Source organism: Crinia signifera, chromosome 6, assembly GCF_055691185.1.
Source record: "Crinia signifera chromosome 6, ASM5569118v1, whole genome shotgun sequence".
NCBI classification, from domain to species: Eukaryota; Metazoa; Chordata; class Amphibia; order Anura; family Myobatrachidae; genus Crinia; species Crinia signifera.
In genome coordinates, this window is record NC_139222.1 from 295197279 (window position 1) to 295212956 (window position 15678).

Below are 15678 nucleotides of genomic sequence, written 5' to 3' on the forward strand. Positions count from 1 at the left end.
TACCCAGGTGTTCAGTAACTGGCTGTTTCTACATGTAGCCCACACTGCATTGTAGCTCTGAGCTAGGACACACCACTCCCACACCTAACTCTCTGCACATGTTACATCTTCCCCCTGCAGCGCAGCATGGTATTACCCAGGTGTTCAGTAACTGGCTGCTTCTACATGTAGCCCACACTGCATTGTAGCTCTGAGCTAGGACACACCACTCCCACACCTAACTCTCTGCACATGTTACACCTTCCCCCTGCAGCGCAGCATGGTATTACCCAGGTGTTCAGTAACTGGCTGCTTCTACATGTAGCCCACACTGCATTGTAGCTCTGAGCTAGGACACACCCCTCCCACACCTAACTCTCTGCACATGTTACATCTTCCCCCTGCAGTGCAGCATGGTATTACCCAGGTGCTCAGTTACTGGCTGCTTCTGTATGTAGCCCACACATGCTGGCAGCTGTATTCTCGCACCACAATGTAGCTCTGAGCTAGGACACGCCCCTCCCACACCTAACTCTCTGCACATGTTACATCTGCCCCCTGCAGCGCAGCATGGTGATATCCAGGTGCTCAGTAACTGTCTGATTCTACATGTAGCCCACACTGCAATATAGCTCTGAGTTAGGACACACCACTCCCACACCTAACTCTCTGCACATGTTACATCTTCCCCCTGCAGTGCAGCATGATGTTACCCAGGTGCCCAGTTACTGGCTGCTTCTGCATGTAGCCCACACATGCTGGCCAGCTTTATCTCATACTGCAATGTAGCTCTCAGCTAGGACACGCCCCTCCCACACCTAACTCTCTGCACCTGTTACATCTGCCCCCTGCAGTGCAGCATGATGTTACCCAGGTGCTCAGTTACTGGCTGCTTCTGCATGTAGCCCACACATGCTGGCAGCTGTATTCTCGCACCACAATGTAGCTCTGAGCTAGGACACACCCCTCCCACACCTAACTCTGTGCACATGTTACATCTTCCCCCTGCAGTGCAGCATGGTGTTACCCAGGTGCTCAGTTACTGGCTGATTCTACATGTAGCCCACACATGCTGGCAGCTGTATTCTCACACCACAATGTAGCTCTGAGCTAGGACACACCCCTCCCACACCTAACTCTGTGCACATGTTACATCTTCCCCCTGCAGTGCAGCATGGTGTTACCCAGGTGCTCAGTTACTGGCTGATTCTACATGTAGCCCACACATGCTGGCAGCTTTATTCTCACACTGCAATGTAGCTCTGAGCTAACACACCACTCCCACACCTAACTCTGTGCACATGTTACATCTGCCCCCTGCAGCGCAGCAAGGTGATACCCAGGTGCTCAGTAACTGGCTGCTTCTGTGTGTAGCCCACACTGCAATGTAGCTCTGAGCTAACACACCACTCCCACACCTAACTCTCTGCACATGTTACATCTGCCCCCCTGCAGTGCAGCATGGTGTTACCCAGGTGCTCAGTTACTGGCTGCTTCTGCATGTAGCCCACACATGCTGGCCAGCTTTATCTCATACTGCAATGTAGCTCTCAGCTAAGTCACGCCCCTCCCACACCTAACTCTCTGCACCTGTTACATCTGCCCCCTGCAGTGCAGCATGGTGTTACCCAGGTGCTCAGTTACTGGCTGCTTCTGCATGTAGCCCACACATGCTGGCAGCTGTATTCTCACACCACAATGTAGCTCTGAGCTAGGACACACCACTCCCACACCTAACTCTCTGCACATGTTACATCTTCCCCCTGCAGTGCAGCAAGGTGATACCCAGGTGCTCAGTTACTGGCTGCTTCTGCATGTAGCCCACACATGCTGGCAGCCTTATTCTCACACTGCAATGTAGCTCTGAGCTAGGACACACCCCTCCCACACCTAACTCCCTGCACATGTTACATCTTCCCCCTGCAGTGCAGCAAGGTGATACCCAGGTGCTCAGTAACTGGCTGCTTCTGCATGTAGCCCACACTGCAATGTGGCTCAGAGCTAGGACACACCCCTCCCACACCTAACTCTCTGCACATGTTACACCTTCCCCCTGCAGCGCAGCATGGTATTACCCAGGTGTTCAGTAACTGGCTGCTTCTACATGTAGCCCACACTGCATTGTAGCTCTGAGCTAGGACACACCCCTCCCACACCTAACTCTCTGCACATGTTACACCTTCCCCCTGCAGCGCAGCATGGTATTACCCAGGTGTTCAGTAACTGGCTGCTTCTACATGTAGCCCACACTGCATTGTAGCTCTGAGCTAGGACACACCCCTCCCACACCTAACTCTCTGCACATGTTACATCTTCCCCCTGCAGTGCAGCATGGTATTACCCAGGTGCTCAGTTACTGGCTGCTTCTGTATGTAGCCCACACATGCTGGCAGCTGTATTCTCGCACCACAATGTAGCTCTGAGCTAGGACACGCCCCTCCCACACCTAACTCTCTGCACATGTTACATCTGCCCCCTGCAGCGCAGCATGGTGATATCCAGGTGCTCAGTAACTGTCTGATTCTACATGTAGCCCACACTGCAATATAGCTCTGAGTTAGGACACACCACTCCCACACCTAACTCTCTGCACATGTTACATCTTCCCCCTGCAGTGCAGCATGATGTTACCCAGGTGCCCAGTTACTGGCTGCTTCTGCATGTAGCCCACACATGCTGGGCAGCTTTATCTCATACTGCAATGTAGCTCTCAGCTAGGACACGCCCCTCCCACACCTAACTCTCTGCACCTGTTACATCTGCCCCCTGCAGTGCAGCATGGTGTTACCCAGGTGCTCAGTTACTGGCTGCTTCTGCATGTAGCCCACACATGCTGGCAGCTGTATTCTCGCACCACAATGTAGCTCTGAGCTAGGACACACCCCTCCCACACCTAACTCTGTGCACATGTTACATCTTCCCCCTGCAGTGCAGCATGGTGTTACCCAGGTGCTCAGTTACTGGCTGATTCTACATGTAGCCCACACATGCTGGCAGCTGTATTCTCACACCACAATGTAGCTCTGAGCTAGGACACACCCCTCCCACACCTAACTCTGTGCACATGTTACATCTTCCCCCTGCAGTGCAGCATGGTGTTACCCAGGTGCTCAGTAACTGGCTGCTTCTGCATGTAGCCCACACATGCTGGCAGCTTTATTCTCACACTGCAATGTAGCTCTGAGCTAACACACCACTCCCACACCTAACTCTGTGCACATGTTACATCTGCCCCCTGCAGCGCAGCAAGGTGATACCCAGGTGCTCAGTAACTGGCTGCTTCTGTGTGTAGCCCACACTGCAATGTAGCTCTGAGCTAACACACCACTCCCACACCTAACTCTCTGCACATGTTACATCTGCCCCCCTGCAGTGCAGCATGGTGTTACCCAGGTGCTCAGTTACTGGCTGCTTCTGCATGTAGCCCACACATGCTGGCCAGCTTTATCTCATACTGCAATGTAGCTCTCAGCTAAGTCACGCCCCTCCCACACCTAACTCTCTGCACCTGTTACATCTGCCCCCTGCAGTGCAGCATGGTGTTACCCAGGTGCTCAGTTACTGGCTGCTTCTGCATGTAGCCCACACATGCTGGCAGCTGTATTCTCACACCACAATGTAGCTCTGAGCTAGGACACGCCACTCCCACACCTAACTCTCTGCACATGTTACATCTTCCCCCTGCAGTGCAGCAAGGTGATACCCAGGTGCTCAGTTACTGGCTGCTTCTGCATGTAGCCCACACTGCAATGTAGCTCTGAGCTAGGACACACCACTCCCACACCTAACTCTCTGCACATGTTACATCTTCCCCCTGCAGTGCAGCAAGGTGATACCCAGGTGCTCAGTTACTGGCTGCTTCTGCATGTAGCCCACACATGCTGGCAGCCTTATTCTCACACTGCAATGTAGCTCTGAGCTAGGACACACCCCTCCCACACCTAACTCCCTGCACATGTTACATCTTCCCCCTGCAGTGCAGCAAGGTGATACCCAGGTGCTCAGTAACTGGCTGCTTCTGCATGTAGCCCACACTGCAATGTAGCTCTGAGCTAGGACACACCACTCCCACACCTAACTCTCTGCACATGTTACATCTCCCCCCTGCAGCGCAGCATGGTATTACCCAGGTGCTCAGTTACTGGCTGTTTCTGAATGTAGCCCACACTGCAATGTAGCTCTGAGCTAGGACACACCACTCCCACACCTAACTCTCTGCACATGTTACATCTCCCCCCTGCAGCGCAGCATGGTGTTACCCAGGTGTTCAGTAACTGGCTGCTTCTACATGTAGCCCACACATGCTGGCAGCCTTATTCTCACACTGCAATGTAGCTCTGAGCTAGGACACACCCCTCCCACACCTAACTCCCTGCACATGTTACATCTGCCCCCTGCAGTGCAGCATGGTGTTACCTTGTGTTCAGTTACTGGCTGCTTCTGCATGTAGCCCACACATGCTCGCAGATTTATTCTCGCGCTACAAAAGAGCTGAGCTAGGACACACCCCTCACACACCTAATTAACTGCACATGTTACATCTGCCTCCCTGCAGTACAGCATGGTGTTACCCAGGTGCTCAGTTACTGGCTGCTTCTGCATGTAGCCCACACATCCTGGGCAGCCTTATTCTCACACTGCAATGTAGCTCTGAGCTAGGACACACCCCTCCCACACCTAACTCCCTGCACATGTTACATCTGCCCCCTGCAGTGCAGCATGGTGTTACCCAGGTGCTCAGTCATTGTGTGCTTCTGCATGTAGCCCACACATCCTGGGCAGCTTTATTCTCACACTGCACCCTCCACCACCAGTCCCCTGCACCTCCCCGCAGTTCCTCCACTCCCTGCCTGTATCCCTTAAGTGGAGATGGGTGGGAAAGCCTCTTGCTGACGCTCGTGCATCCCCACCAGATAGCGCTCCTGTCCGCCAGCCTGCACCAGCTTCTGCATGTAGCCCACACATCCTGGGCAGCTGTATTCTCACACCACAATGTAGCTCTGAGCTAGGACACACCCCTCCCACACCTAACTCCCTGCACATGTTACATCTGCCCCCTGCAGTGCAGCATGGTGTTACCCAGGTGCTCAGTCATTGTGTGCTTCTGCATGTAGCCCACACATCCTGGGCAGCTTTATTCTCACACTGCACCCTCCACCACCAGTCCCCTGCACCTCCCCGCAGTTCCTCCACTCCCTGCCTGTATCCCTTAAGTGGAGATGGGTGGGAAAGCCTCTTGCTGACGCTCGTGCATCCCCACCAGATAGCGCTCCTGTCCGCCAGCCTGCACCAGCTTCTGCATGTAGCCCACACAGCTCTATTCTCACCCTGCAATGTAGCTCTGACCGAGGACATGCCCCTCCCACATCTATCTCTGCATATCTCACATAGGCCCTGGCTATAAAGTACACAGGCCCACCAAGTGATGGATATAGTTGTGTGCGCGCACCGAAGACGCACTCCGGAAAAAGGGGTGTGACCACTCAAAAGGGGGCGTGCCCTTGAGTGTAATGTAGCACACAATATAGAACTTCTACACATTATGCAACAAAATAATAGACCCCATTATATTTGCCCCTTACACATGGTGCCAAATGGATTGAGACAAAATTCACAATATGCTACACAAACAGGGACATTGCGCGCCAAAGGTACGCATTAAAACTTTGCACCATAATGCCCTTAACATGTTAAGCCACACATCATAATGGCTATTAAAAATTATGCCACATAATTGCTGCTTACCTACATGCTCATTGCCAGGGGTTCCATGCTCATTGCCAAGGGGGAATACATGCTCGCGGAAACTGGGGGACAGCAGCCGCCAGGCAGAAATGACAGCCATTGACAGTCGGGCAGAGAGCAGGGGGCTGCCCGGCTGTATTCAGAGCACTGCAGGTCCCGGCTATTTTAAATAATACCCCTTTCACACCAGAAAATGCAGGGATTTACCCGGGAATATAGTCCCAGGATCACGCAGGGACATTCCCGGGTTGACCCCTTTCACATCAGCCTAGTCCCTGCATTTTCTATTGTGAGGGGGAGAGAGAGAACCCCCCCCCCCTTTAACCATATATATTGTTTAACCGGCTATATCTTCGGATCCAACTGACCCATTTAAATGAGACCAGTATCATATTGAAGAACTTTTGAGTGGGTTTCGACTGATTTTGGTCCTGTGACACTGAATTATTTGGTTCCAAAGAAATCTGAATATTTCAGACATAAAAAAAAATCAGTTTACCCATAATATCTCCGGAACCAATTGAACCATATGGACAAATCTCTATTCTCACACTGCAATGTAGCTCAGAGCTAGATCACACCCCTCCTACACCTAACTCACTGCTTCCTGCAGTGCAAACTGGTGTTACCCAGGTTCTCAGTTACTGGCTGGTAATGCAAGTAGCCCATACACAGGGCCGGCGCCACTACTAGGCAAATCTAGGCATTTGCTTAGGGCGCCGGCCACTGGAGGGCGGCATTTTGTGCCGCCCGGGTACCTGTCCTACGGCGCTGTGTATTTAAATCTGGCGGCGGAGGCAGCGGGGGTCCCTGCAGTCCATTAGAAATCACGAGCGCTATCAGCCGGGCTATGCGGAAGCGCTTCTAGTGTGAAAACTCTGGCAGCACGGCGCACGCTGATCTCAGCCAATCAGCGTGCTGCCAGTGTTTTCACACTAGAAGCGCTTCCGCATAGCCCGGCGGATAGCGCTCGTGATTTCTAATGGACTGCAGGGACCCCCGCTGCCTCCGCCGCCAGATTTAAATACACAGCGCCGCAGGACAGGTACCTACTCCCCCCCCCCCCCCCCCCCCCCCCCGGCACCGGGGCGCCCCATACATATGCAAAACTCATATGCTGCTCTTGCAGGGTTGGAATGTATGACCAACGTAGGCAATAAAGAACAGGAAGATATGAGGACTTCTACCTCTACTAACTGTAGGACCAGGAAAATTTCACCTCCAAAAAGGACTGCACTTACATAGAAACATAGAATTTGACGGCAGATAAGAACTACTTGGCCCATCTAGTCTGCCCCTTCTTTTGGGAGATTCCATCATTAGAGGAGTTCATCTGGGAAACATAGGCGAATCTAGAATTATGGTAATGGGTGGTCCCAGATCTAGACATAATGGAAGGGGGACCTTTGCGCGGCGTAGCCGTGCTGCAAAAAGGGGGCGTGGCCTCATGGGAAGGAGGCGTGGCATCACAAAAAGGGGTGTGGTATTACACTTTAGACCATACACAGTAATGCCCATTACACATTTTAGCAAACTCCGTAATACCCATTACAGCGGAAGCTGCAGGGGTGACAGTCATTGACAGCTGGGCAGAGAGCAGGGGGCTGCCCGGCTGTATTCAGAGCACTACAGGTCACAGCTGTTTGAAATAATACCCCTTTCACAACAGAAAATGCAGGGATTTACCCGGGAATATGGTCCCAGGATCATGCAGGGACATTCCCAGGCTGACCCCTTATACACCAGCCTAGTCCCTGCATTTTCTGGTGTGAGGGGGAGAGACAACCACTCCCCTTAACCACTCCACTTAACCAACCGGCTATATCTTCGGTGCCAACTGAGCCATTTACATGAGACCAGTATCATATTGAAGAACTGAGTTTGAGTTGGCTTCGAATGATTTTGGTCCCGTGAAACTAAGCTGTTTGGTTCCAGAGAAATCTGCCCTCAAAGAACATAAACAGTCATGAAATTACATTTAAGAAATGAAAAAAATGGTTTAACCTCAATATCCCTGGAACCAATTAACCCATATGGATAAAGCCTGGAATCAGATTGAAGGCCCAGCGATGTGGGTTCAACGTCGAGCTTCAGTGATGCCAAAGGGGGGAACTGGCAGCTGTTGAACTGGGTGGGGGTCGGAATTAGCGGGTCCCATGTTTATCCTATAGGGCAGGGGTGGCCAACCAGTCAGAGGTAAAGAGCCGAAAAATACCTGTAGTCAAGCTAAAGAGCCAACAACGTGCGTGCGCCAAAAAAGGGGCGTGGTCTATTTGGAAGTAGGCCAAGCCCCATTTCTGTGTCTATTCCAAGCAAAAACTTTCGTTTTTGTATCCTGACAAAAGGTGCTCCAATAAATGCACCTGAAACGTTGATAATTCATATGCTGCTGTGACAGTGTGCTTATTATAAAAAAATGCCGGGAGTGCCGCCGACAGTAGTAGCAATGCTTAAAGCCCGCACCAGTTGTCGACAGTAGTAGCGCTGTGGAAAGCCCGCACCAGTTGCCGACAGTAGCAGCGATGCGTAAAGCCCGCACCAGTTGCCGACAGTAGTAGCGCTGTGGAAAGCCCGCACCAGTTGCCGACAGTAGCAGCGATGCGTAAAGCCCGCACCAGTTGCCGACAGTAGTAGCGCTGTGGAAAGCCCGCACCAGTTGCCGACAGTAGTAGCAATGCTTAAAGCCTACACCAGTTGCCGACTAGTAGCGCAACATAACACCCGCTCAAGTTGCCAACAGTAGTAGCACAGCGTAACACCTGCAAAAGTTGCTGACTGTAGTAGTGCTGTGTAACGCCCACACCAGTTGCTGACAGTAGTAGCGCTGTGGAAAGCCTGCACCAGTTGCAGAGAGTAGTAGCGCTGCATAACACCAACATAACCTGCTGACCGGAGCATAACAGTCATGTCAGTTGCCGACAGTAGTAGCTCTGCAAAACACCCAGGTCAGTTGCCGACAGTAGTAGCTCTGCGAAACACCCAGACCAGTTGCCGACAGGTAGTGCTGTGTAACATCCACATAAGTAGCCGACAGCAGTAGCGCTGCATAACTCGCAGACCAGTTACTGACAGAATAAAACCTCAACCTTTATTTACCTTCAAATCTGTCAGGAAGTTCATCTTCTGCTCCTTCCATCAGCCCTGACCCCGTGTAGCTCCACCTCTTTCCTCCCGTGTTCTCCACCATCCATCCAGGTAGCTCCGCCTAATTTTCAGGCCATGCCATTGCCGGCCAGTGCTACCATTCATGCAGCCAAAGGGGAGTTAGGAGCCGGGAGGGAGCTTCCTGATACTGGCACCGCTGCCTGTCATCCAGTGAGACACTGACAGGCAGCGGCAGTCAGAGAGGGCAGCGGCAGCCAGAGAGGACAGCAGTGGGGACGCAGAGCAGGGAGACCTTCTCTACTAGATGGTGCCTCCTTGCCCTGCTTGCTGTGCGTAGCCGCCGGGACCTTTGATCTCCCTTTGAGACCCGCACTCCTCTGCCTTCCCCTCGCCGGCAGCCTCCTCCCGGCGCTGAGGGGAAGAAATAAATGACATGCGGCTGGCCGCGGCACCCTATGAGAGGGGACTGGGAGCAGGAGCCGCACTTAAACAGGGGTCGAGCCTCATGCGGCTCAAGAGCCGTGGATTGGCCACCCCTGCTATAGGGAAAACGTTCCAGATTTGCCTGGCAGTATCTCCGGTTTCCAGGGGGCTAGAGACACGGGGCTGGGCTCGTTGGAAAGCCCCATCTCTCAGCTACAAAATAATGGGCTAATGGTGGTCCGGTGCACCCCTGGACCACCCCCTAGATTTGCCTATGCTGGGAAATGCTACTAAAGTAGAGAAACAAGTAAGGTGCTTACCTGGAGCCACAGCTCCAAGAGATAAAGAACGCATGCTAAGAATTGTAAAGGCAGCAAGAAAAGATGGGGAGGTGGATGTCATCGTCCACCTAGGCACAAATGACCTGGTTAATGCTGAAGTCATGGCCGTAAAAGATGAATTTAGAAAGTTAGGAACTGCTCTAAAACAGGTGGCAACCACTGTAACTTTTTCAGAAGTATTGCTGGTACACCGAGGGGAAGATAGAACTCTGAGAATCAGTAACTTCAATGTTTTGCTAAGGAATTGGTGCAACGAGGAGAGATTTGGATATTTAGGTCAAAGTCAAGCTACCTGGCAAGACAGAGCCTTATATAAAAGTGATGGCCTGCACCTTCAAGGGGAACGAGAATATTAAGTGAGAAGTTTGGAAGCTTCATAGAATAGAATAGAATAGAATAGAATCAACTTTATTGGCCATGTGTGCTTGCGCACACTAGGAATTTTTTGTGGATTACAGTGCAGCATCAAGCAGGGATGAAATGGGGGGGGGACACGACACTACTAGAAACAACATAATCTATAGATGCTCACAGTGGGTGTGTCAGGCTTTGCACACTCAGACACATAGCTGGACACCAGGGAAGGGCTAATAGTAGAATGACCTAATCTATAGATGCTCACAGTGGGTGTGTCAGGCTTTGCACACTCAGAGACATAGCTGGACACCAGGGAAAGGCGAATAGTAGAATGACCTAATCTATAGATGCTCACAGTGGGTGTGTCAGTCTTTGCACACTCAGAGACATAGCTGGACACCAGGGAAAGGCGAATAGTAGAATGACATCTATAGATGCTCACAGTTGGTGGGTCAGTCCTTGCACAGTCAGACAGACAGCTGGACACCAGGGAAGGGCTAATAGCAAAATTACATACTCATCTATCGATGCTCACAGTGGGTGTGTCAGGCTTTGCACACTCAGACACATAGCTGGACACCAGGGAAGGGCGAATAGTAGAATGACATCATCTATAGATGCTCACAGTGGGTGTGTCAGGCTTTGCACACTCAGACACATAGCTGGACACCAGGGAAGGGCTAATAGTAGAATGACCTAATCTATAGATGCTTACAGTGGGTGTGTCAGTCTTTGCACACCCAGACACATAGCTGGACACCAGGGAAGGGCTAATAGAAGAATGACCTAATCTATAGTTGCTTACAGTGGGTGTGTCAGTCTTTGCACACTCAGAGACATAGCTGGACACCAGGGAAGGGCGAATAGTAGAATGACATCATCTATAGATGCTCACAGTGGGTGTGTCAGGCTTTGCACACTCAGACACATAGCTGGACACCAGGGAAGGGCTAATATTAGAATGACCTAATCTATAGATGCTTACAGTGGGTGTGTCAGTCTTTGCACACCCAGACACATAGCTGGACACCAGGGAAGGGCTAATAGAAGAATGACCTAATCTATAGTTGCTTACAGTGGGTGTGTCAGTCTTTGCACACTCAGAGACATAGCTGGACACCAGGGAAAGGCGAATAGTAGAATGACATCTATAGATGCTCATAGTTGGTGGGTCAGTCCTTGCACAGTCAGACAGACAGCTGGACACCAGGGAAGGGCTAATAGCAAAATTACATACTCATCTATCGATGCTCACAGTGGGTGTGTCAGTTTTTTCACACTCATTTGCATGGCTGGGCACCAGGGAAGAGCTAATAGAGGGACCATTTAACATTGGTTCCAATGTAAAAATCGGGTCGGTCACGTCGCATCGCATGTCATTTTAATGGCATGCGATGTGACCGATTTTTACATTGTACCAGGAACGTCCAAAAACCCCGAAATTGGGTCCAATCGCGTTGTATAAAAATCGGGCGCCCAGATATTACACAAGTACCGAATGACATCATCTAGAGATGCTCACAGTGGGAGTGTCAGTTCTTGCACACTCAGACGTACAGCTGGGCACTAGAGAACGGCTAATTACATCATATATCTCTGGGGAGCTTTGAGGTTCTGCAATACCTGATTACCACAGACCTAGCTAAGAGATATTAGCTAATTCCAGAACAGCACAGGGGTCCTTCCAATGCAATGTGCTGCCATTGAGTTTACACAGGACCCCTGCAGCCATCTGAAGGTAAACCAATTTGCTGTTGAGGCCTCATTTGGAGGTGTATACAATATTGTGAGTCACAGCTCATATAAGTGATACCATCTGGGCACATGGGGTACTGCCAACCCTGATGAGTGTACCAGTGGTGTTTTAGAGGGTAAGTTTTTTAGATGTGTACTTGGCCAAGGACAAATAAAGGCAAACATGTACCCTCAAGGCCCAAACCAAAAGGGAGAACCCAGCTTAGAAACGCTTTGTGGCTACTGGGCTACTATGGCTGATATTACAACAGTTTGGGACTTTGCAGCAGAACAGGGGACTATGTAAAAACCGGACTCGGACTAAAGTCCGGAGCTTGTAGTGTCCCGTCTGGGGGGTGTCTTGTCTGGGGGGTGTCTTGTTGGGGGGGGGTCCCTGTGATAGCTATCACCAGGGACATGGGGAAGGGAGATTACAGCCTCCCCGTGTGGCCCGGATAGGGTGACCAACTCATCCCTTTAATCCGGGACACATATTAATTACACAGGTTCTGTGGCTGGCTTTCACCTGGTTTTAAACTGCCACAGAACCTGTGTAATTAATTTGTGTCCCGGATTAAAGGGATGAGCTGGTCACCCTAGGCTCGGACCATCCGGTATTTGCTACATGTCCGGACCATACAGGGATGCTTTATTCTCCCCTTCCTCCACTCCCTGGTGACAGGTGTCACATGCAGCCCCCCCCCCCCCCACACACCCTCCGGACCAGACGCTACAAGCTCCGGACTGCAACTCCGGGCAACACTTCCCAGCAGCACGCCACGGTCACCCCCTTCAATGTACCACCCGCCTCGCCGGCTGCCCACCGCCCTACTCCGAGTTTATTACCCGGTGGCCGCGGCAGCACATTGTGACTGCGCAGTCACATGCATCCTGTCCTGAATCCTATGACAGTCGCCACCGTTGCCGGGACTCTGCCCCAACCGTAGCGTGATGTCATGACGTCACGCCGCGCGCTACTGACAACACCCGAAGAGCAGCGCAGCAGTCACGAGACTGCTGCTGCATGCTGCGCCAGTGCTACTGCCAGACCCGGTCCCCGGCCTTCAGCAGGTACCCAAAAGTGACCGGGGCGGTGGGGAGAGTATGCGTCCCCACTGCCCACCAATGTCTTTATTTATTTATACACCTGACCCACCACTGCCCACCAATGTCTTTATTTATACACCTGACCCACCACTGCCCACCAATGTCTTTATTTATTTATATACCTGACCCACCACTGCCCACCAATGTCTTTATTTATTTATACACCTGACCCACCACTGCCCACCAATGTCTGTATTTATTTATACACCTGACCCACCACTGCCCACCAATGTCTTTATTTATTTATACACCTGACCCACTGCCCACCAATGTCTTTATTTATACACCTGACCCACCACTGCCCACCAATGTCTGTATTTATTTATACACCTGACCCACCACTGCCCACCAATGTCTTTATTTATACACCTGACCCACCACTGCCCACCAATGTCTTTATTTATTTATACACCTGACCCACCACTGCCCACCAATGTCTTTATTTATTTATACACCTGACCCACCACTGCCCACCAATGTCTTTATTTATACACCTGACCCACCACTGCCCACCAATGTCTTTATTTATTTATATACCTGACCCACCACTGCCCACCAATGTCTTTATTTATACACCTGACCCACCACTGCCCACCAATGTCTTTATTTATTTATATACCTGACCCACCACTGCCCACCAATGTCTTTATTTATTTATACACCTGACCCACCACTGCCCACCAATGTCTGTATTTATTTATACACCTGACCCACCACTGCCCACCAATGTCTTTATTTATTTATACACCTGACCCACTGCCCACCAATGTCTTTATTTATACACCTGACCCACCACTGCCCACCAATGTCTGTATTTATTTATACACCTGACCCACCACTGCCCACCAATGTCTTTATGTATACACCTGACCCACCACTGCCCACCAATGCCTTTATTTATTTATACACCTGACCCACCACTGCCCACCAATGTCTTTATTTATTTATACACCTGACCCACCACTGCCCACCAATGTCTTTATTTATACACCTGACCCACCACTGCCCACCAATGTCTTTATTTATTTATACAGCTGACCCACCACTGCCCACCAATGTCTTTATTTATACACCTGACCCACCACTGCCCACCAATGTCTTTATTTATTTATATACCGGACCCACCACTGCCCACCAATGTCTTTATTTATACACCTGACCCACCACTGCCCACCAATGTCTTTATTTATTTATATACCTGACCCACCACTGCCCACCAATGTCTTTATTTATTTATACACCTGACCCACCACTGCCCACCAATGTCTTTATTTATTTATATACCTGACCCACCAATGTCTTTATTTATACACCTGACCCACCACTGCCCACCAATGTCTTTATTTATTTATATACCTGACCCACCACTGCCCACCAATGTCTTTATTTATTTATACACCTGACCCACCACTGCCCACCAATGTCTTTATTTATACACCTGACCCACCACTGCCCACCAATGTCTTTATTTATACGCCTGACCCACCACTGCCCACCAATGTCTTTATTTATACACCTGACCCACCACTGCCCACCAATGTCTTTATTTATTTATACACCTGACCCACCACTGCCCACCAATGTCTTTATTTATACACCTGACCCACCACTGCCCACCAATGTCTTTATTTATTTATACACCTGACCCACAACTGCCCACCAATGTCTTTATTTATTTATACACCTGACCCACCACTGCCCACCAATGTCTTTATTTATTTATACACCTGACCCACCACTGCCCACCAATGTCTTTATTTATTTATATACCTGACCCACCACTGCCCACCAATGTCTTTATTTATACACCTGACCCACCACTGCCCACCAATGTCTTTATTTATTTATACACCTGACCCACAACTGCCCACCAATGTCTTTATTTATTTATACACCTGACCCACCACTGCCCACCAATGTCTTTATTTATTTATACACCTGACCCACAACTGCCCACCAATGTCTTTATTTATACACCTGACCCACCACTGCCCACCAATGTCTTTATTTATACACCTGACCCACCACTGTCCACCAATGTCTTTATTTATACACCTGACCCACCACTGCCCACCAATGTCTTTATTTATACACCTGACCCACCACTGCCCACCAATGTCTTTATTTATACACCTGACCCACCACTGCCCACCAATGTCTTTATTTATACACCTGACCCACCACTGCCCACCAATGTCTTTATTTATACACCTGACCCACCACTGCCCACCAATGTCTTTATTTATACACCTGACCCACCACTGCCCACCAATGTCTGTATTTATTTATACACCTGACCCACCACTGCCCACCAATGTACTGTATATGTTACCACCTATTATTAATAAACATTGGTGGGCAGTGGTGTTTAAATAAATGTACATTGTTGGCAGTGGGAATATGAAAATATATATATATATATATATATATTGGTGGGCATAGAAAAATATATACATTGGTGGGTAGTGGTACAGCAATGTATATATTGTGGGCAGTCAGTGTGCACAGTGTACGCTGCGTGGTGGGTCAACGGGGCGGTCACCATGCTGAAAGTGTGTCATCTCTCAGCCCAACGGCGCCGTGTGCACACACACACAGCGATGATGGCTGACAAACCAGTCCTCATCGCTAGACATGCTGGTAAAGCCAGCCGATGTGGGACCTTGTCAGTGATGATGCAGGAGCAACATTGGCTTATACCGGGAGTCATAATGTGATTTCTGGCTCATACCGGGAGTCATAATGTGAGTTTGGGCTCATACCGGGAGTCATAATGTGATTTCTGGCTCATACCGGGAGTCATAATGTGATTTCTGGCTCATACCGGGAGTCATAATGTGAGTTTGGGCTCATACCGGGAGTCATAATGTGAGTTTGGGCTCATACC

The 15678-nt window shown here is 50.2% G+C and overlaps 1 protein-coding gene across 3 annotated transcripts in view; it reads left to right on the plus strand.

The window, feature by feature from the left end:
* HSPA12A (heat shock protein family A (Hsp70) member 12A) overlaps positions 1 to 15678 on the plus strand; it is a 310784-nt gene that overhangs the window by 30022 nt on the left and 265084 nt on the right. The window lies entirely within an intron of this gene.